A 25099-nucleotide genomic window follows, 5' to 3' on the forward strand; every position below is an offset into this window, starting at 1 on the left:
GCCACTGCCTTGTAGGTACCGTACTGTAACGTATTTTAGCAAAATGAACTCTCGAAATATCACAAAATCTGTTTATTATGCGAATCACGCAAATAATCACGAAATATACCCCACTTGGTAAGAAAAATGCGAAAAGTTCAATTTTACAGGAGGAAATGCTACATCAGATGCAATGGGAGGCCGTGATCATTTTTAAAACTACTTTAATGCATTAGATTGCTTCCCGTGGGAGGATGAAATCATTAATCGAGGTAGTCTCAACATTCCTTTTTATTATTTATTTACAATTTGCTTTACGTCACACCGACACAGATAGGTCTTATGGTGACGATGGGATAGGAAAGGGCTAGGACCGTGGTCTTAATTAAGGTACAGACCCAGCATTTTTCTGGTGTGAAAATGGGGAAACCACGGAAAACCGTCTTCAGGGCTGCCGACAGTGGGTTTTGAACTCACTATCTCCCGAATGAAAACTCACACCTACGCAACCCTAACCGCACAGCACAAATACGACAGTTTGAAACCTAGGGAATGCCACTTACGAAATCTTTCACTGAAAATATAATAAACACTGAAAGATGCATCCTATGTGAGATGTGATGTCAATTATCGTACTGATATACTGTATGTGGACTCCAACATAACATGATTTGGTGATGAAGTCAACAAAAAATATGAATTAAATTGTATATAGACTACAGAAACCTACCACAAAATTGAATATTATAATAAGTTTGGTTTTCCATAGCCTTGCTTATATCCTCCCAGGCATTATTTTTTACGTTGTTGCAGTAATGCTCGTGGGTCTTGTAGTAGAGGAAATTATATTTTTGAACAAAACTAAAGGTTTTTCCGTGTCTAGTATTGATAAGTTAAATAAACGATCACAAGACAAAATTTTCCCGACCGTATCCAAGAAACAGCTGACTCTCCAGCTGAAACTGATACACATTTGCCGCCAAATGGTCGTCCTAAAGATCTCGACTCGACCCGACCGTCTACGAAGTTGCACGAATCTTGATAATTCTGTTCGATTCCGCTCCGCTAGTCGAAAAATATTCTTGGCAGAGAATCCTGTTCCATTTGGTTCGATTTGATTCGACTCGTGGTGATCGCTATCTCTATCTCCTATTTAAACACAGGTTAGAAACAAATTCTGTTCGGTTCGATTCCATTCCATTCCACTAGGTGGGAGTGGGCCTTAGTTGATTGATAGCGCTGTATAGTCTCTACACAAATGCACACAAAGCGATCAGCCCTGTGTATTGGAAGTATGTGTATTCAGTTCCGCGATCTCTAAGCAAATACAGTAGAGACAATACACGACACTTACGGATTTCGCCTTGCTAAAATGGGAGACAATTCGACGGTGGCGCTCCTAGTGACTTGACCTGAACAAATCGCGCTAAATTCAAATATCAATGGAAATGTATATGCGGAAATGGATAAATAAATTACGTCTAGAAAGAAAGTGGTATTGAGATATTAACTTCGAAGTTGCTAAAGCAATTCTGGATAAATGATTGAAGAATTATTTAAAAGTTTATTATTCAAAGACTGAAATTAGACATATAAACAAGGTGTGAAATGGACTGCTGTGAAATGGCTTGACCTTTCATTTATGCATTACTTTTTTAGCTTTAGCATACCTGCCTGAAATCTTACGGTTGGATTTGCCTTTTTTCCTCATTTAAAAACAATGTATCATCACATTAAGACATTTGTCAATAAAAATATCGGCACATTCCTTACACATATGATGCAATGAATGAACATTTAATAGCTGGACAATTTTCCTCTTAACATGAAGCCTACTAACAGAAAGAAAATCTATAAAATCCCGGCTTTAATCTGAGAAGAGGGATAAAAGAAAGAAAAGTTTGAAAATGTTGTCGATAGTGATGCTTTGAGGAATATTTACGTACAATTAGAGTAAAAATGTAACATACCCTTGGCTGTATAGTCGAGGATTTTTAAAGTCGCTGGCCTGGAAATGATCTGAACAGATCTTATAATTCTTATACAAGCGTAACGTCCCTTCTTTCTTGTACACTTTATCCAAATCGCTACTGTGACATTTCACAACCCACAGATCACACCTACAACAACACATCAGTATTGAAGGTTAACTGCTGCACTATACAATAAAATATGCGTATTATATTTTAAGCCCGTTAAAACATGGGTCGAGCAGGTCAGAAGATTATGAAGTACTATAAAAATCTCTCTGTCACTGGAAGAATTTATATGCAAACACAATATTACTTACATGTTCTTGTCACGAGGGAACCTGAAGAACGAGCACGCATTTTTTCTCTACTACGTAATTACTGCAGCCAAACACAGCACATACCTTTCCCCTCATGTTGAGAGGAGATATCAAGGAATGACACACGCTACTATTTAATTATGTCAACTCACTGAAAACGCATAAATAACACCAAAAACTTCACACAAAAATACACGTGCTCTTATGACAGAATCAGTACCGTTCAGGTCTATCCGCTAGAGTGAGCTCCAATAGCTGTCCCTCGATATCTCGCTCAGTGTCGTGTATTGTCTCTACTGTATTTGCTCTAAGGCAATCATTAAAAATCGATATCTGTTATCGATTACAGCAAATGGCATTGTGGTCGTAGCAAGATCGGTTGTAGATACAGCAATGCGCATTATACTCTTTCGCACTGAAAGTTCGTCACTTATGAACCTTTATCAGCAAATGTCCAGCATTTAAGTACAAAAATGCTGAAAACTAAAGTCACAACAGTTTTTCCGAGGGCCAAGGAATACAACAGTGAGGCGTTCTATGTATTTGATGCTGCAAGAAAGATTCTAATGTGTAAGTACTGTAATGTTCACATTACGTGAAAACGAAGAGATGCGTGCGATAAATACTGTAGAGAATCAGAAACACACAAAAAGAAGAATGAAGCAAATGAACGTAATTTTAAGTGGCAAATAACAATCGGCGATACTTTACACATCGCAAAGGAGTTGAAAAGTGATAGAGAGCAATTTGTAATAGACACAACTAAAGCATTCATGCAAGCCAGCATTTCTATAGAAAAATTGGATAATCCTGGCATGAGGACATGGATGAATATAAAAGGGAAGATAAATAATACCGACTTTATTATAAAATATGACGATATTAGTAGGCCTATTCTAAATAAATCGCACCGAGCTCGATAGCTGCAGTCGCTTAAGTGGAGGCAGTATCCAGTAATCAGGAGATAGTGGGTTCGAGCCCCACTATCGGCAGCCCTGAAGATGGTTTTCCGTGGTTTCCCATTTTCACACCAGGCAAATGCCAGGGTTTTAAGGCCACGGCCGCTTCCTTCCGATTCCTAGGCCTTTCATGTCCCATCGTCGCCGTAAGACCTATCTGTGTCGGTGCGACGTAAAGCAAAGAGCAAATAAATAAATAAATAAATAAATAAATCGCCTGTTTGAGTTGTAATAATGTTATTGTTTTTATGTCCCACTAACTACTTTTACGGTTTTCGGAGATGCCGAGATGTCGGAATGTTGTCCCACAGGAGGTTTTTGTGCGCCAATGAAACTAGTAACACGGGGCTGACGTATTTAAGCACCGGACTGAGCCAGGATTGTACCTGCCAACTTGGGCTCAGAAAGCCAACGCTTTAACCGTCTGAGTTACTCATCCCCAGCTGGGCTGCACCAGCATATTCATGAATATCTTCTAGGGATATATGGCTTTGCAAAATGCAGTGAAAGCACGTCTGATAGAAGAGAAGAAAGAAGACATTGTTAGTGAAGTTTTAGGAGGAATTGCACCAAGTGTTCACAAGTATTATGGCTTCCGACGTCTAATGTGGTCAGCAAAAGCGGCTGCTTTGTTTACAAAAACATACTTTTTTTTTTTTTTTTTTTTCTAGGGGCTTTACGTCGCACCGACACAGATAGGTCTTATGGCGACGATGGGATAGGAAAGGCCTAGGAGTGGGAAGGAAGCGGCCGTGGCCTTAATTAAGGTACAGCCCCAGCATTTGCCTGGTGTGAAAATGGGAAACCACGGAAAACCATCTTCAGGGCTGCCGATAGTGGGATTCGAATCTACTATCTCCCGGATGCAAGCTCACAGCCGCGTGCCTCTACGCGCACGGCCAACTCGCCCGGTACAAAAACATACTTTCTGACTGTCGCACAACTCTGAATCCTGATAATGTTGAAACCATGCGTAGTTTTTTTACTTTGGAGACAAGTCATTCAAAATGTTAAAACATGTAGAACCAAACCAAACCCCACGGCACTTAACTCCCTGAAAGGGCCTTGGCCTGCTCTGTGACCGCTGCTCAGTCTGAAGGCCTGCAGATTACGAGGGGTCGTGTGGTCAGCACGACGCATCCTCTCGGCCATTATTCTGGACTTTCGAGACCGGGGTCGATATCTCACCGTCAATAGCTCCTCAGTTGTAATCAGGTAGGCTGAGTGGACCTCGAACCAGCCCTCAGGTCGAGAAAAAAATCCCTGACCTGGCCGGGAATTGAACCTGGGGCCTCCTGGCGAGAGGCAGGCACGCTACCCCTACACCACGGGACCGGCAAAAACGTGTAGGCTACGTATAAATTCCTAACTTCCGCCTAACTTCATTTTGAGGTTTCAGTGATTTATATAGGCCTACCGGTATTTATTTCTACAACATTTTGTATATTTGGTTGTTCTAAGGTTTAATAACAATTTAATACATTACAAGTGTTCACTTTAAAACCCCTAATCAAAAAATTAGTTAGATTTACCCCATACCATAAGGAATATTTCACAAGAAACATGATCAGTATGACAATTTATCTCACGAAATACCTACCGAAATAGTGTTAGTTTTAACACCAAAATCAACAGTTTTATTTCACCAAAAAATAAGGCCCTTAATTATTACACTACAGTGCAACATAGTACATACCTGACTTTTATATTGTATGAAGGTGTCGGCCAACCAGAATTAAGATGTTACTCAGGAAGTACATATCTGATGTAATTCAGTTATACTAGTCTTATGAAGAACATTAAAAAATGTACAGGAAAAAAGCTTTTACGTTCAAGTTACATCAATAAGCCTGCTCAAACAATAAAAATAAATCATTTAATGTGGATACTTAAGCCATAAATAAACACAATTGTGTTTGAAATACAAAAGTTATCTATTTAGGAATAGTTTGTTTTGGTATTGGGCTATAAACAGTCCAACCTTGCACTCCTCACACCACTATCTACTTTCTTTTTGTAGTACACGTGAATCATCAGCCTGCGTCCCTTCATCTAAATGAAAAAATAAGCTAAAATGTCTGAAGAGGAGAAGTATTTCTATTGTTTGTATTCGGAGTAAAATAATGCAGCTGAAAACTCCCATTCGAAAGTGACATAACAAATAAAAATCTTGCTTGAACTGTCACTTGATATGTTATCTGGTTCGTAAGCAGAGTATCACTATCATCTATTTCTGAACCCACTTCTCCAGACAAAATATCTAATATATGACTATCACTGAGCCGGCGTGAGGACACGTACAGTTACACAGCTGACAGCGCTACAGATTTGGCGCACTCAGCACCGGCATATCAAGTGCTTCAGTATAGGTCATGGCAAGGAGAAACTACCCTCTTTATCATTTCAGTTCGAACTTCGTGATAACTGCTGCTTACTAGTGGACAGTAGATAAAGTACTACCTCCAAGCAAGGGAGAGAAACCATTTGGGATACGTGTGGCTGCATATAAACATGCATGAAAATCATGCCCATATGGCATACGGGTGTGATCCACAGCCAGGAAAGCAGTATGCCCATGCCCGTACAGGCATAGTGTTGAAAGTGTTAAGATAATCAAATCTGATAAATTGAACAAGTAGAATGATAAACTCCATAATTAGGACACCAGAGGTCACCAACAATGATACCTCAAATTTTGATACAGCATGATAATTCTCTCTCCTAGGGTATATTCATAAAGATGCATATTGGTACATCTGCTAGGACCTTACCTAACCCTCAGAAAATGATTAAACAGGTAGAAACTGCACTTAGGTTCTCCAATAACTTCTGCACTGATTCTAGTATATCCAAGGGCGCCCATACCCGGGGGCAAGGTGGGGCTGCGGCCCCCCTCTAGCTCTCAGGGAAAGGCAAAAATCTAGTGTAGTCACGTGTTTTCCTTTCAAGAAAATGATTTGAAAGTCAGTATTACATAAAAGCGGTAGTACTGTCCACCACCAACAGGCAGCGGATACCATGGGTTATTCTACCGCAGAATATAAATCGCCATTTATCTTCCAAACTATTAAAATTACTACTTACCCCCAGGTCTGGGCCCCTCTCTAGAAACTGTCATATGGGCGCCCATGAGTATATCTAACTATATCCCAACTTGTATCAGTGCATGAGCACTTCATCAATATGTAAATTATACAATGCATACTCAAAAACCATTAACAACTGATGGAAGACTCCCTATGTACATGAAATAATGCTACATAATAAGAGCAGTGGGAAAAGACAGCAAGGACTGAACTACCATTTGTAGTGAGCTCGACAACCCATAATTACAGTACAGATACATTTCCCTTCACTGTTTTTGTGTATGAACACAAATTGAATAGGCACATGGCATAACACTTTGATATTGTACCTCTTTATACACTGACTCTAAAACTTGTTTAATGATACTTTCACTTGCACAAACATACGCTGTTTATCTATGCCTCGACACCAGGCTATACATTATTGAAACATACATACATCATTATAGACTGTTATGCCTTTCAGCGTTCAGTGTGTAAAACTCTGTGAATTCACTAAATGTTGCCACAATCCTCTGTTTGCAACTAGTGGTGTGGCCTCATTTAGTTCTATACCTCTTATCTCTAAATTGTTAGGAAATGAGTCTAACCATCGTCGTCTTGGTCTCCCTCTACTTCTCTTACCCTCTGAACAGAGTCCATCATTCTCCTAGGTAACCTATCCTCCTCCATTCACCTCACATGACCCTACCACCGAAGCTGGTTTATGGATTTAGCTTCATCCATAGAGTTCTTTCCTAATTTAGCCTTTATCTCCTCATTCCGAGTACCCTCCTGCCATTGTTCCCACATGTTTGTTCCAGCAATCATTCTCACTACTTTCATGTATGTTACTTCTAACTTATGAATAAGATATCCTGAGCCCACCCAGCTTTCACTCCCATAAAGTAAAGTTGGTCTGAAAACAGACCGATGTAAAGATAGTTTCGTTCGGGAGCTGACTTCTTTCTTACAGACTACTGTTGATTGCAACTGTGAGCTCACTGCATTAGCTTTACTGCACCTTGATTCTATCTCACATACTACATATGTTACCATCCTGGGTGAACACACGACCTAGATACTTAAAATGATCTACCTGTTCCAGCTTCATATCACCAATGTGACATTCAGTTCTGTTGAATTTCTTACCTACTGACATCAATTTAGTCTTTGAAAGGCTAATTTTCATACCATACCCATTGCATCTATTTTCAAGTTCCCGAAATTAGACTGCAGGCTTTCAGCACAATCTGCCATTAAGATCAAGTCGTCAGCATAGGCCAGACTGCTTACTACATTTCCACCTAACTGAATCCATCCCTGCCACTTTATACTTTTCAGCAGATGATCCATGTAAACTACGAACAGCAAAGGTAAAAGATTACAGCCTTGTGTAACCCCTTTAAGTACCCTGAACCAAGAACTCATTCTACCATCAATTCTCACTGAAGCCCGATTGTCAACATAAATGCCTTGATTGATTTTAATAATCTACCCTTAATTCCATAGTCCCCCAGTATGGCGAACATCTTTCCCCTCAGTAGGCCTACCCTGTCATATGCTATCTCTAGATCTACGAAACACGAACAAAACTGTCTATTCCTCTCGTAACACTTTTCAGTTACCTTCTGCATACTGAAAATCTGATCCTGACAGCCCCTCTGTGGTCTGAAACCATACTGGTTTTCATCCAACTTCCTCTCAACGACTGATCGCACCCTCTCTTCCAAGATGCCAGTGAATACTTTGCTTGGTATACTAATCAATGAGATACCTCGATAGTTGTTGCAATCCTTCCTGTTCCCTTGCTTATAGACAGGTGCAATTACTGCTTTTATCCAATCTGAAGGTACCTTACTAACACTGCATGCTAATCTTACTACTCTATGAAGCCATTTCATCCCTGCCTTCCCAGTATACTTCACCATTTCAGCTCTAATTTCATCTATTCCTGCTGCCTTATGACAATGGAGTTTATTTACCATCCTTTCCACTTCCACAGGCATAATTTCACCAACATCATTTTCCTCCTACCCCTGAGCTTGGTTGTTCATGACACCACCAGGAAGATTTCCTTTTACGTTGAGATGATTTTCATAATATTCCCTCCACTCCAGTGATTTCCTGGGATCTATTCTGAGTTTACCTAAATTACCCAAACCACTGTTCATTTCTTTTTCCCTCCCTTCCTAAGATTCTTTATTACTGTCCAGAGAGGTTTCCCTGCTGCTCGACCTAGCCTTTCCAAGTTATTACCAAAATCTTCCTATAACTTCTTTTTAGATTCAACAACTATTTGTTTTGCTCTGTTTCTTCCATCTACATACAATTCCCTGTCTGCCTCGGGCTTTGTTTGGGGCCGTTTCTTATACGCCTTCTTTTTACGTTTACAAGCTGCTTTCACTTCATTCCACCAAGATGTTCGCTTTTTCCCATCTTTACACACAGTCGTTCCTAGGCATTCCCTTGCTGTTTCTACTACAGCATCCCTGTATGCCACCCATTCTCTTTCTATCTCCTGAATCTGCTTACTGTCCATTGTTCAAAACTTCTCACTAATTATATCCATGTACTTCTGTCTAATTTCCTTATCCTGGAGATTTTCTACCCTTATTCATTTGCAGTCAGATTTCACTTTCTCTATCCTAGGCCTAGAGATTCTTAGTTCAGTACAGATCAGATAGTGGTCTGTATCATCAAAAAATCCCCATAAAACCCATATTCTAACAGACTTCCTGAATTCGAAGTTTGTTAAAATATAGTCTATTATGGATCTGATACCCCTAGCCTCCCATGTATAATGGTAAATAGCCTTATGCTTGAAGAATGTATTTGTAACTGCTAAACCCATACTAGCACAGAAGTCCAGTGAACGCTTCCCATTCCCATTAGCTTCCATATCTTCCCCACATTTACCAACCATCCTTTCATATCCGTCAGTTCTATTTCCAAGTCTTGCATTGAAATCATCCATTAGCACTATCCTATCCTTGCTGTTGACCCTGACTATGATGTCACTCAATGCTTCATAAAACTTGTCAACTTCATCCTCATCTGTACCCTCACATGGTGAAAACACTGAGACAATTCTCGTCCTAATTCCTCCAACTGCCAAATCTACCCTCATCATTCGCTCATTTACATCCCTAACAGAAACTATGTTGCATGTAATAGTATTCCTGATACACAGCCCTACACCACACTCTGCCCTTCCTTTTTTTTTAAACTCGTCAAGTACACTTTATAATCTCCTATATCTTCCTTGTTATCTCTCCTTATCTGAATATCACTTACTCTCAGCACATCCAGATGCATCCTCTTTGCTGACTCAGCCAGTTCTTCTCTCTTTCTTCCATAAGACCCATTAATATTGATAGCTCCCCATCGAATTCCATTTCATTCGCCAAGTTGTTTCCAAGGAGTCCCTCGCCTTTCAAATGGGAGTGGGACTCTGTTACTCCCATAGGTCTGAGGCTTGCTTAAAACGTTTTGGGCTATGTAAATTCATGAAGCAGGATGCTACCCTACTTACACATAGTCCAAGTGAAGATCTCTCCTCTAACGGGTTAGGGACCACTGGTGGATTGTATAGTTCTAGACGCCTAAGCACAAGGAGGGCCATGACTCAGAATATGTCCGAGATGCCCACTCCTATTCCAAAGCAACTGGTATCCTGACTCTCAGGACACTTACTAGGCCACTCAGTCCTTGCCCATGGTTCACGAACTAGGACATGACTACGGAACCCACACCATAAGCTATACGTTATTGAAAGTCTGAAATAAAATACAATTATAAGCTATAAATTTCACTTTTGTTCCATACTGAAGTACAATTATAAGAAATAAATACAATATATCATGTAAATAATATTACATAATATTTCATACTGAAAATACATAGGTAAAATTGTAAGAGTAAAAGAAATAAGACAGAGGAAAATAAAAGCATCAAAATTAAAAACTAAAGGAACTTCGGAGAAATTTCAGGAGGAATTAAAACAACACATCCCTAAATCAGAAATGGAAAGAAGAAGAATGGACCAAATTTAAAAACAAATTTTTGTAAGCTGTGTAATGAAGATTTTTGGCAGAACTTGATGAGTGAATGGAATGGAATGGAAAGGTGAAGGAGTTTGTTAAACAAAAGAAGAGAGCATGGCAAGAATGGAATAGAGATAGGAAAGAAGGAAGTAAGATCAAGTAGCAGGAAATTAAAAACAAGTGTAAAAAAAGTAGTAATTGATGAAAAGAAAAAAGTTATTGGGAGAGATTCATACAAGAGTTTGAAAAGTATGTAAATGGAGGAAAAATGTTGATTAAAAAAAGAGAAAAGAAAAATCTACAAAAAACAAGTGAAGGAAGAGAGTGGAAATATAACAACAGATCCAGAGGAGATAAGGAATAGGTGAAAAGATTACTCCAATATATTCCTGAATGAGAGAAATGGTGCAGAAGAAAGTTTAGTGGTAAATGAGGATGATCCAGAAATGGATAGTGATATCGCAATGCAGAGGTGGAAATGTCTATTAAACAAGTGAAAACAGGAAAATCAGTAGGGATAGATGAAATGTGTGTGGAAATGATGAAGGTAGCAGGTCCTATTGGTCTATATTGGTTATATAGGCTGCTAAGGCTTATAAGGAGGGAAAAGCAAGTACCTGATGATTGGTGTAAAGGTAAAGTATTTATGAAAAGTGATGGATGACAGGAAGGTATGTGAGAATTGTCGAGGAATTATACTGTTGTCATAAGTAGCTCAAATATTGGAGAGAAGATGAGAGGAAGGGTGGGAAGAAATTTAGAAGAGCAGTATGGATTTCAACAGGGCAGATCAACGATAGATCCTATATTTACCATGAGATTACTGATGGAAAAGCAGTAGAAATATTGAAAAAATCTGGTGATCGCATTCCTTGATCTAGTGAAAGCATACAATAGTGTTAATAGAGAAAAGGTGTGGGAAACCCTGGAAGGAACAGGATATCGAAAGCAATCAAGGGAATTAGTGAAAGCAATGTATAAAAACTGTTCCAGTTGTGTCCAGACGTCAACGGCAAGAATAGATTGGTTTAGAAACCAAACAAGACTCAGACAAGGAAGTGTATTTTCTCCACCTATATTTGTATCTACCCGTAGTACCCATCATTGACGGGACAATCATACAGCACGTGCAACATTATCTAACTCCCTAGCTACTTTCTGCCAATATTCAGGCATGTTGTTTTACATGGGACGCAACAGTAATCCCATCTATCGGAGATGAGTTGAAGCAGAAGAGACAAATACCATCACAACAATGGTCAGTGTTATTACAATATTATTGTTCATAGTTTTGTGAGTTTTCAATATTATAGGCCTTTACATTTAGTTTTCTTCTGACTATGATATTGTAAAAGGAGTCCTTCCTTCTTTCTTGATTCTCTCTTATCTTATTGTTCAAGCGTTCGTTTCTTTACATTTTTTTCTCATTTTCTATTATGAACTTCACAATTTCCCTTGTTGATATGGACCAACGACAACGCAGTTTTACACCTTAAGACAATCATGACAAAAATCATCACCACAACTGAACAATATTTCCATGTTAGCAATGTTCGGCATTGATATGGACAAGAGTCTAAATTCATGAATTCTGTTGTCGTAGTCAGTATGGTACAACTGTTTAATACCAATATAAATGGTCCGTTATTGGACATTATAAATTTTCCAGCTAACTCATTCCTGGTTGCCACCGTTTCACCCTCGTGTGCTAGGCTGGGCTCATCAGTTGGTACCTAGCACACCTACCAAGACGCATGGCTAGTGCATACCGTGGAGGCCACTGCGTAGGCCAATTGTAGCCACCGGCAGTGCCAATGCACTATGAGACCCTCTGTCTCACTACTAAAAATTGATGCCTGCTTGGCCATCAGATAATACAGATGTTGGTTCCCATAGGGAATCTGTAATATTTGTTCCGAATGAGTAAATTTATAATACCAATATAAATGGTCCGTTATTGGACATTATAAATTTTCCAGCTAACTCATTCCTGGTTGCCAGCGTTTCGCCCTCGTGTGCTAGGCTGGTCTCATCAGTTGGTACCTAGCACACCTACCAAGACGCATGGCTAGTGCATACCGTGGAGGCCACTGCGTAGGCCAATTGTAGCCACCGGCAGTGCCAATGCACTATGAGACCCTCTGTCTCACTACTAAAAATTGATGCCTGCTTGGCCATCAGATAATACAGATGTTGGTTCCCATAGGGAATCTGTAATATTTGTTCCGAATGAGTAAATTTATAATACCAATATAAATGGTCCGTTATTGGACATTATAAATTTTCCAGCTAACTCATTCCTGGTTGCCAGCGTTTCGCCCTCGTGTGCTAGGCTGGGCTCATCAGTTGGTACCTAGCACACCTACCAAGACGCATGGCTAGTGCATACCGTGGAGGCCACTGCGTAGGCCAATTGTAGCCACCGGCAGTGCCAATGCACTATGAGACCCTCTGTCTCACTACTAAAAATTGATGCCTGCTTGGCCATCAGATAATACAGATGTTGGTTCCCATAGGGAATCTGTAATATTTGTTCCGAATGAGTAAATTTATAATACCAATATAAATGGTCCGTTATTGGACATTATAAATTTTCCAGCTAACTCATTCCTGGTTGCCAGCGTTTCGCCCTCGTGTGCTAGGCTGGGCTCATCAGTTGGTACCTAGCACACCTACCAAGACGCATGGCTAGTGCATACCGTGGAGGCCACTGCGTAGGCCAATTGTAGCCACCGGCAGTGCCAATGCACTATGAGACCCTCTGTCTCACTACTAAAAATTGATGCCTGCTTGTCCATCAGATAATATAGATGTTGGTTCCCATAGGGAATCTGTAATATTTGTTCCGAATGAGTATGCACTAGCCATGCGTCTTGGTAGGTGTGCTAGGTACCAACTGATGAGCCCAGCCTAGCACACGAGGGCAAAACGCTGGCAACCAGGAATGAGTTAGCTGGAAAATTTATAATGTCCAATAACGGACCATTTATATTGGTATTATAAATTTACTCATTCGGAACAAATATTACAGATTCCCTATGGGAACCAACATCTGTATTATCTGATGGCCAAGCAGGCATCAATTTTTAGTAGTGAGACAGAGGGTCTCATAGTGCATTGGCACTGCCGGTGGCTACAATTGGCCTACGCAGTGGCCTCCACGGTATGCACTAGCCATGCGTCTTGGTAGGTGTGCTAGGTACCAACTGATGAGCCCAGCCTAGGACACGAGGGCGAAACGCTGGCAACCAGGAATGAGTTAGCTGGAAAATTTATAATGTCCAATAACGGAACATTTATATTGGTATTATAAATTTACTCATTCGGAACAAATATTACAGATTCCCTATGGGAACCAACATCTGTATTAACAACTGTTTAAGACATAAATGATCGGAAATTGTATTCTCTGTAACTTTTGTTATGTAGTACATTTCCATAGGACCAATAACATAAGTACTTAAAAATTAAATTTTAGATATCTTCTCCTGAATTACCATTTCATCCAGCATGAATAACATTATTTACAGCCTAGACTGTAGTACCTTATTCCTTGACTTTACATACCAATTTTTGTTAATTTTTGTTCACCCATTTTTCTCATGGTTTGGCGTGGATATGGACTTGGCAACAAAAATCAAAATTCATTAATATCTCTGTTATCATAGCTGGTATGGTAAAAACTTTTGTTATGTAGTACTTTTCCATAGGACCAGTAACATAAGTACTTAAAAATTACATTTTAGGTGCCTTCTCTTAAACTATCATTTCACTTAGCACGAATAAAATTATTTACAGCCTAGATTGTAGTTCCTCATTCCCCAACTTTAGATACTGATTTTCATTATCTTCAGCCATTTTCTTGTGATGTGTGTACATACGTTTATACATACATACATACATACATACATACATACATACATACATACATACATACGTACATACATACATACATACATACATACATGCATGCATACATACATACATACATACATACATACATACATACATACATACATACATACATACATACATACAAGTAGACAGACAGACAGACAGAGGTGAAGGAAAATTAAAAAGTTCATTTCCTTTTTACTGTGGACACAGTTGATATAGAAATAAAGTTCTTTTTAAATTCTGAGCAATGTACAGACAAAACTCTTATTTTATCTATATATATATATAAAGTAAGTTGTCCTGACTGACTGACTGATTCATCATCGCCGAGCCAAAACTACTTGACATAAAGAAATGAAATTTTGAGGATACATTCATAATAAGATGTAGGTGCTCGCTAAGAGAGGATTTTTGGATATTCCGTCTCTAAGGGGGTGAAAAAGGGGGTGAAATTTTAAAATGAATGTATCTATATCTCAACACTTTAAAGGTTTACAGATGTAAAAATTGGTATTTAGAATCTCCTTTAAAAATAAAGAAACACGTATTTTTTTGTTTTAGGAAAATCCCGATAGGAAGAGTGGAAAAGGGTGAAAAATGGGTTGAATGCCTTTAATGAGGCTACTTATATTTCATAATCTGAAGATATTACAGACCTGAAAACTGGTATTGGGGATCCACTTAAAAAATAAGGAAACACGTATTTTTTCATTTTTGGAAAATCCAAATAATGGGATGTAAAAAGGGGGTTGAATTTTTAAAATGAATGTGTCTATATCTTAAAACTTCAAAAGTTTACAGATGTAAAAATTGGTATTTAAAATCTTCTTTAAAAATAAGGAAACACTTTTTTTTTGTTTTCTGTAAATCCCAATAGGAGGGGTGAAAAAGGGTGAAAAAGTGGTGTTTTTGGAAAATCCAATTAATGGGAGGGTGAAAAGGGGGTGAATTTTTAAAATGAGTGCATCTATATCTCAAAACTTTTATTTACAGATGTGAAAATTGGTATTTTAAATCTTCATTAAAAATAAAGAATCGCGTATTATTTTGTTTTTGGAAAATCCCAATAGCAGGGGTGATAAGGGGTGAAAAATGGGTTGAATGCCTTTAATGAGGATACTTATATCTCAGAAACAGAATATATTACAGACCTGAAAATTGGTGTTTGAGATCTCCTAAAAATAAAACAAATAATTTGTTTTTCGAAACTCCAATTAATGGGGTGGGGGTGGGGGTGAATTTTTAAAATGAGTGTATCTATATCTCAAAACTTTTAAAGTTTATAGATGTAAAATATGGTATTTAGAATCTCCTTTAAAAATAAAGAAACCCGTACTCTTTTGTTTTCGGAAAATCCTGATAGGAAGATTGGAAATGGGTGAAAAAGGGGTTGAATGCCTTTAATGAGGCTACTTATATTTCATAACCTGAAGATATTACAGACCTGAAAACTGGTATTGGGGATCCACTTAAAAAATAAGGAAACACGTATTTTTTCGTTTTTGGAAAATCCAAATAATGGGGGGTAAAAAGGGGGTTGAATTTTTAAAATGAGTATGTCTATATCTTAAAACTTCAAACGTTTACAGATGTAAAAATTGGTATTTAAAATCTTCTTTAAAAATAAGGAAACACTTTTTTTGTTTTCTGTAAATCCCAATAGGAGGGGTGAAAAAGGGTGAAAAAGTGGTGTTTTTGGAAAATCCAATTAATGGGAGGGTGAAAAGGGGGTGAATTTTTAAAATGAGTGCATCTATATCTCAAAACTTTTATTTACAGATGTAAAAATTGGTATTTTAAATCTTCATTAAAAATAAAGAATCGCGTATTATTTTGTTTTTGGAAAATCCCAATAGCAGGGGTGATAAGGGGTGAAAAATGGGTTGAATGCTTTTAATGAGGATACTTATATCTCAGAAACAGAATATATTACAGACCTGAAAATTGGTGTTTGAGATCTCCTAAAAATAAAACAAATAATTTGTTTTTGGAAACTCCAATTAATGGGGGGGGGGTGAATTTTTAAAATGAGTGTATGTATATCTCAAAACTTTTAAAGTTTATAGATGAAAAATATGGTATTTAGAATCTCCTTTAAAAATAAAGAAACACGTACTCTTTTGTTTTCGGAAAATCCCGATAGGAAGATTGGAAAAGGGTGAATAAGGGGTTGAATGCCTTTAATGAGGCTACTTATATTTCATGACCTGAAGATATTACAGACCTGAAAATTGGTATTGGGGATCCACTTTAAAAATAAGGAAATACGTATTTTTTCGTTTTTGGAAAATCCAAATAATGGAGGGTGAAAAGGGGGGTGAATTTTTAAAATGAGTGTGTCTATATCTTAAAACTTTAAGTTTACCGATGTAAAAATTGGTATTTGGAATCTCCTTTAAAAATAAAGGAACACGTATTTTTTTCATTTTCTGTAAATCCCAATAGGAGGGGTGTAAAAGGGTGAATAGTGGGTTGAATGCCTTTAATGAGGATACATATATCTCAGAAACTGAATATATTACAGAACTGAAAATTTGTGTATGGGATCTCCTTTAAAAATAAAGAAACGCGTATTCTCGGAAAATCCAATGAAAGGGAGGGGGTGAAAGAATTCAAAAATAAATTGACTTAATTGTATGAGAATACATACATCTAATAAAAACTGAAGTTGTTACGGACGTGAAAATTGGTATTTTGATCTCCTTTAAAAACAAGCAAAAACGCGTTTTGTGGGGGAAACCATCTTGGGGGGCGGGAGTGAAAAGGAGTTGAATTCCTTTCATGAGGTCACATAAATCAAAAACTGAAGAAGTTAGAGTCGTGATAATTGCTATTTAGAAGATCCTTTACTATTAAAGAAACAAGTATTTTTTGCCGGAAAATTCACTTAAGGGGGAGGGAGAAGTATGAAAGGAAGTGGAAAAAAAGTGAATTATTTTTATGGGGATACTTATATCTCAAAACTGAAGGTAATAGACGTGAACATTGGGGTTTGGAATCTCCCTTAAACATAAAGAAACACTCCTTCTTTTAATTTTTTTTTGTGGGGGGGGGTAAATAAACTTAACGGCAGTGGGGTGTAAAAGGAGGTGAGACCAATTGATTTTGCTGTTCATAATGTACTTATAAGGAGCCTCCGTTGCTCAGGCAGCAGCGTGCCGGCCCCTCACAGCTGGGTTCTGTAGTTCAAATCCCAGTCACTCCATGTGACATTCGTGCTGGACAAAATGGAGGCGGGACAGGTTTTTCTCCAGATACTTCGGTTTTCCCTGTCATCATTCATTCCAGCAACACTGTCCAATATTTCATTTCATTCGTCATTCATCGATCATTGCCCCAGAGGAGTGCTTCGGCAGCTGGCACAATTCCTACTGTCGCCGCTAGATGGGGCTTTATTCATTCCATTCCTGACCCTGTCGAATGACTCGAAACAGGCTGTATATTTTCGAGGTACTTATTCTGATCATAAACCGATCATATTTAATCTTTCCTGGGTTCGTTTTCAACAACCGACTTTTCCTTCGGAGAATGTTCTTATATTACAGTTGATTCTCCTGGCATATGAATAAAAATTTAAACACATTTGAAATAAACGATAGGAGTGAGATTGACCGTCCAATTGTTCACCTCTATAATAAGGTCAATAATGCACGGAAGTATGTCATTCGCATCGCCAGAAATCCCGCACACTTGCCTATGCGCGAAATTGGTGCTGGTCACATTCTCAACAATGACAATGGCAGCATATGTAATTTACTGCCAAGTAGCGGTCTTGCATCTTGCTGTGGGGTCCAGAACATCTATTATAATAATAATAATAATAATAATAATAATAATAATAATAATAATAATAATAATAATAATAATTTCTGGACCGTCGTCAAATGTGCGGACCACGGTGGAAACGAGTCCTGGATGGGTAATGACTAAGAATGCAGTCCGGCCGCGGGTTCAGTACCGCCAAGGCACCCAAGATGACACCACGCTGGATCTCCTGAAGGATTTGATCCATATTAAAAATGCTTATAAGAAAAGATTGCAAAGATTTAGGGACGTTATTGGACATTATAAATTTTCCAGCTAGCTCATTCCTGGTTGCCAGCGTTTCGCCCTCGTGTGCTAGGGTGGGCTCATCAGTTGGTACCTAGCACACCTACCAATACGCTGGCTAGTGCATACCGTGGAGGCCACTGCGTAGGCTAACTGGAGCCACCGGCAGTGCCAATGCACTAAGAGACTTTGTCTCATCACTAAAAATTTATGCCTGCTTGGCCATCAGATGATATAGATTCAGGACAAATATTTCAGATTCCCTATGGGAATCAACATCTATATCACAAGATTTAGGGACCCAACTGACCGGGTGGAATACCTGGACCTAGCCCGGGAAGTACGAAACCGATTGCTGGAAAGAAAGATTGAAAAATGGGAGGAAACTTGCCGTAATCTATTAGAAAACGAGTCAGATCACGAATTTTGGCGGATTCTCGCAGAAAACAGTTCAGATCGCGAATTTCGGCTGATTATATATCTAAAACAACATTCAATTATAAATTTCAGTATAATACCGTAGCGAAGCACAGGTATCTTGCTAGTATATATATATAATGGTTATGGATGAAATTCTAAAGGAAGGCAACATATAGAGGGGATATGAAAATGTTGTTTGCGGATGACATAATGATCTGGGGAGTCAACCAGACAGAAATGCAAATCCAACTAGAGGCTTTAAATGACAATATTGAGATAGACCTATATGGTATGAATATCGGTGTGGAGAAGAGCAAAACTGTGGTGATAACAAGAGGAGAAAGGGAAGGAAAAGGAATTGTTAGTATCAGGAGACAAAACCTTGAGATTGTTGAATGCTTCAAATATTTGGGAAGTGAAATAATGCAAGATGCAAGGTTGGATAAGGAGGTCAGCAGAAGGGTACAAGTGGGAAATATGTTCTACCTGAATGTAAAGAACTTGGTGTGGAACAAAGAAGTTCCTGTGAAATGTAAAGAGGTAATATACAAGATGTACTATAACCCTATATTAACATACGCATCAGAGACTTGGACATTGACAGCAAGAGGTGAGAGTAAAATTCAGGCCAGTGAGATGAAGTTCATGAAGAGTATGGTAGGGAAGAGAAGGAGAGACAGAGTAAGAAATGTTGAGGTCAGAAAAGAACAGGGGTAGTAAAACTGAGTGATAGGATGGAGAAGAAAAATTGAGATGGTTTGGACATGTCATAAGGATGGAGATAGAAGGATATCAAAACAAATGTTAGAGGCTGAGATAGAGGGAAACAGAGAAACAGGGCAGGAGGGAGGCCAAGAGCAAGATGAATAGACTCTGTCAAAAATAGTAAAAGAAAAAAGAAGACTGGACTGGAATACAATTACTGAATAGGAGTGATGGAAGGAGAGGCAATGATGAAGAAGTACCATCAACAGGATGACCTGGCGGTATTCAAAGATATGAGTTTCATTGATGTTTCTGTATTGAACTGAGATCACAGAGATGAGTTATTTATAAGGTTCAACCTATTCAATACTACTTACGTGTGTATAGATGTTATTCACAACATTTATTTAACATGGGACAAGGTTTGACATTTAAATATCATCATCAGCCATAAAACAGATCTATATATATAAAGTAACTTGTCCTGACTGACTGACTGACTGACTGACTGACTGACTGACTGACTGATTCATCATCGCCGAGCCAAAACTACTGGACGTAAAGAAATGAAATTTTGGGGATACATTCATATTAACATGTAGGTGCTCGCTAAGAGAGGATTTTTGGATATTCCAACGCTAAGGGGGTGAAAAGGGGGGTGAAATTTTAAAATGAGTGTATCTATATCTCAAAATTTTAAAAGTTTACAGATGTAAAAATTGGTATTTAAAATCTTCTCTAAAAATAAGGAAATACATATTTTTTTTGTTTTCGGAAAATCTCAATAGGAGTGGTGAAAAAGGGTGAAAAGGGGGTTTAATACCTGTAATGAGGATACTTATATCTCAGAAACTGAACACATTACAGACCTGAAAATTGGTATTTGGGATCTCCTTTAAAAATAAAGTAACATGTACTTTTTTGTTTTTTGAAAATCCAATTAATGGGAGGGTGAAAAAGGGGAAATTTTTTTAAAATGAGTGTATCTATATCTCAAAACTTTGAAAGTTTACAGGTGTAAAAATTGGTATTTAGAATCTCCCTTTAAAATAAAGAAGTATTATTTTGTTTTTGGAAAATCCCAATAGGAGGGGTTAAAAGGGGTGAAAAAGGGGTTGAATGCCTTTAATGAAGATACTTATATCTCAGAAACTGAATATTTTACAGACCTGAAAATTGGTATTTGGTATATCCTTTAAAAATTAAGAAATATGTATTTTTTGTTTTTGGAAAATCCAATTGGGGGGGTGAAAAGTGGGGTGAATTTTTAAAATGAGTGTATATATCTCTCTTAAAACTTTTAAAGTGTACAGATGTAAAAATTGGTATTTAGAATCCCCTTCAAAATAAACACATTTTTTTGTTTTTGGAATATCCCAATAGAAGGGGTGAAAAGGGTGAAAAGGGGGTTGAATGCCTTAAATGAGGATACCTACATCTCAGAAACAGAAGATATTACAGACCTGAAAATTGGTATTTGGGATCTCCTTTGAAAATAAAGAAACACATACTTTTTGTTTTTGGAAAATCCGATTATTGGGGATTAAACAGGAGTGACAAATTGGGGTGAATTTTTAGAAAGGCTATATCTACAGTATATCTAAGAAACATAAAATGTTACAGACGGAAAAACTGGTATTTGGAATCTCCTGTAAAAGTAAAGAAACATGGGTGATTTGTTTTTAGAAACTCCAATTAAAGGGAACTAAATAGGGGGTGAAATTTTAAAATGAGCATTTCTGCAGTATATCTCAAAAACTTAACATGTTACTGAAGTGAAAAATAGTATTTTTATCTCTACTAAAAATAAAGAAACATGTATTTTTTGTTTTCTGAAAAACCACTTGGGTGGAGGGGTAAAAATGACTGGAAATGGGGTTGAAATTTTTAATTAGGATACTGATATCTCAAAAGCTGAAGACGTTGCAGATGTGAAATTTGCTATTTGGAATCTCCTTTAAAATATAGAAATATGTATATTTTTTGTTTTTGGAAATCTACTTAAAGGGGGGAGAGAAATTGATAGATTATTTGAATTATTTGTATGAGGATACTGTTATCTCAAAATGAAAGATTTTGCAGATGTAAAAATTGGTATTTGGAATCTGCTTTAAACTTAAAGAAAGTATTCTCAGAAAATCCAATGAAGTGGGGGAAGGGTATGAAAGAATTGAAAAATTAATTGAATTAATTGTATGAGGATACTTACATCTAATAAAAACTAAAGATGTTACAGACGTGAAAATTTGAATTTGGATCTCCTTTAAAAACAAATAAAGAAGCGTTTTGGGGGGAAATCATTTTGGGGGCGGGGGTGAAAAGGAGTCGAATTCCCCTTATGAGGACACATATCTCAAAAACTGAAGATGTTAGAGTCATGATAATTGGTATTTAGAAGGCCCTTTACTATTAAAGAAACAAGTATTTTTAATGGGAAATTCACTTAAAGGGGTGGGGGGTGAAAGGAAGAGAAAAAAGTGAATTCTTTTTGTGGGGATAAGGTAACAGGCGTGAACATTGGTATTCGATATCTCCTTCAAACATAAGGTAACACGCCTTAATTTTGGGGGGGGGGGGTAAATCAACTTAACGGCAGTGGGGTGAAAAAGGAGTTGAGACCAATTGATTTTACTGTTCATAATGTACTTAATCTGATCATGAACTGATCATTTTTAATCTTTCCTGGGTTCGTTTTCAAGAACCATCTTTTCCTTTGGAGAACATAATGTTATATTACAGTAGATTCTCCTGCCATATAAATAAAAATGTAAACACATTTGAAATAAATTATAGGAATGAAATTGACCGTGACATTGTTCACCTCTGTAATAAGGCCAATAATGCACGGAAGTATATCATTCGTGTCGCCTGAAATCTCAGGCACTTGCCTAAGCGCGACAATGGTGCTGGTCACATTGTCAGCAATGACAATGGCAGCAGATGTAATTTACCACCAAGTAGCAGTCTTGCATTGTGCTGTGGGTTCCAGACCATCATTAATAATAATAATAATAATAATAATAATAATAATAATAATAATAATAATAATATGTATGTATGTTGGGTAGTCAGCCCGAAGGCTGGTTTGATCCTCTGCAGCTCCGCCAACAGCTGTCATAAATAGCCTAGGCGTCACTGTAGAGGCATACTAGGGAAATGAGGAGTGAGGTAGTTTCCCGTTCCTTTCCTCACCGAGCCAGCCATTGCTATTACATATCAGTCTGCCAAGCCCACTGAAATGCATGCACCAACCAACCCTTTGAGTGATATTTTCACACCATTCATAACAGGGACTGGCTGCATAAGGAATGGTATTACTAGCATCACTCATACCTCAGTCACTTTCATATTGTCAAAGCCAAGGATGAGACTGAGACAGGTCAATGAAAGTAACAAATTTGATATAGCCTATACCAGAAGACATAGTGCACTGTAAACACTACATCTCACCAGCAAAGGAATAATAATAATAATATTAATAATAATAATAATAATAATAATAATAATAATAATAATAATAATAATAATAATAATAATAATTGTTCCGAGGTATCTGTGGAACAGCAGAGGTGAAAGAAGGTGCGGGGGTGAACAGGTCTCAGAATACGAAATTAAAGTTAAGATAAAATTTAACAAGGTTATATTTTCTTAGCAAAATCAAGAAATAACAAGAATGGCAGGTACAGAGTAGCAAGGTAACAAATGTACAATTACAATATTCACAGGATTTGGGCTTTAAGCCCCGGACTCACAATTCTTGAGCAATTAGCCCAACTTTACGATATACACAATTCAACAAAGGGGCAGAAGACCCCTATTATGCTCAGGAGCACTTGCTCCCAATTACACAGTAAAGCCTCCTCGAGGCGTGCAGGAAACAAAATTTTTAGAAAGGGCAATCTGCTCTTAAGTACGAGCCTATCCAACGCCACACCAAACTCCACTTTCAAGTTGTCCTCCAAGGACATGAAAACAGGGGTAAAATACCCAACCTACTGAGGCCTATTAAGTAAGGAAAGGTTAATTACGTGGCCTCTAAAATACCAACTTGAGAGGAGGCATTCTTGCACTCCTAACACACTTTATATAAAACCTACTTGGCACTAGGCCGTTACTGCAAGGGCTAATCCCATACTAAAGAGGTGACTTTTAGAAGGAAACAATTTACATTACGTTAAGGAAGAAATGGTTGTGAAAAATAAGTTCACCTCAATGCAATATGAGTGGGAGCTCGAGAGGGTTAAGCACTCTCTATCCCAATATGTAGTTTAAAAGATAGAATAGATACTAAGTGTCTTTACATTTTAGGGGAAAAGTTACATGGTGGAAAAGCTTAGGACCTGCCCCGAAAGTTAAACTGCTGAGCTAACAAGAAAAGAAGTTATTAAACGGCCATTACCTTGTGGTTGAACTGCTGCCCGAAGAAAGAGGCGCTTCCTGCCCACTGCTACGTACTTTATGCACTGATAGATGTTACTGAAGTGGCGCGGAGACCCGAAAATCAGCAGTTTATATACTCTCGCGGAAAGTTCGAGGCGTTTCAGGAATGAGAACACCCTCCCACAAGAATTTTATTGGCTAGGGTTAAGCAAGAGATCCAAGTTGATGAAGATACACCTGATTGGTCATAAATTAACTAAAGAAATTCAGGATTGGCTAAATTCAAAACAAGGGGAAAGAAAGGGTTATACAGCCAACTTAAACAATAACAGAAAGAAATTTAACAAGGAACAAACTTTTGAAAAAAAAATTTCTCCAAAAAACAGTTCTTTCACTTCGCACTAGGGTGCACCATTATAGTTCTTCAGTAGTGTCCTCTAGAAGAGAATGTTCACACTTCTTACTACAGGCAAAACAAAAATACATCGAAAACGACCCAGTTCAGAAACTTCAAAATTTCCAAGTAGTGACATCTTCTGAGATACTTGAAAATTAACACATTAGATAAAGTTCAGACTTCCTCCAGTAGGGGAGTTTCAACTGGCGCAAAGTTTGAATTAGCAATGTGGAGGTGTACCACCCGGTACAACAACAATAATAATAATAATAATAATAATAATAATAGTAATAATAATAATAACCTAAATTCAACTAATATTACCCACCCTAATAATAATGTTCTGGACCGTCAACTAAATGTGCAGACCAGGCTAGAAACTGGTCCTGGCCGGGCAATGACTACGATTGCAGCCTGGCCATGGGTTCAGTACCACCAAGTCACCCAAGACGACACCACGCCGGATCTCCTCAGGGATTTGATCCATATTAAAAATGCTTATAGGAAAAGATGGCAAAGATTTAGGGACCCAACTGACCGGGTGGAATACTTGGACCTAGCCCAGGAAGTACGAAATCGATTGCTGGGAAAAAGATTGAAAAATGGGAGGAAGTTCGCCGTAATCTGTCAGAAAACAAGTCAGATCGCGAATTTTGGCAGATTCTATCAGAAAACGAGTTAGATCGTGAATTTCGGCTAATTCAATTATAAATTTCATTATAATACCGTAGCGAAGCACAGGTATCTTGCTAGTCACAAATAAATGAGTAAAGTAAAACTGGTGTAGTTACACATTGAAATATGTAGATTAAAAGTCTTTATACGTCCATTCACACCATGTGTCAAACAAACCAACAAAACAAAAGAGCAACGGCATAATAAAGCTGGCGCAGTGACACATTGAAGTATGT

At 37.9% G+C, this 25099-nt stretch overlaps 1 protein-coding gene across 2 annotated transcripts in view; it reads left to right on the plus strand.

The window, feature by feature from the left end:
* Myo95E (Myosin 95E) overlaps nt 1–25099 on the plus strand; it is a 503326-nt gene that overhangs the window by 464695 nt on the left and 13532 nt on the right. The window contains exon 1 of one of the 2 annotated variants that reach the window (XR_010859225.2): nt 2739–2839. The exons of the other annotated variant lie outside the window; for it this stretch is intronic. The gene's annotated coding sequence lies outside the window, so the exon portion shown is untranslated. Of the gene's footprint in view, nt 1–2738; nt 2840–25099 lie in introns of those variants that run through there. 2 annotated transcript variants of the gene reach the window in all.

This window comes from Anabrus simplex, chromosome 1 (assembly GCF_040414725.1).
Source record: "Anabrus simplex isolate iqAnaSimp1 chromosome 1, ASM4041472v1, whole genome shotgun sequence".
Lineage (NCBI taxonomy): Eukaryota > Metazoa > Arthropoda > Insecta > Orthoptera > Tettigoniidae > Anabrus > Anabrus simplex.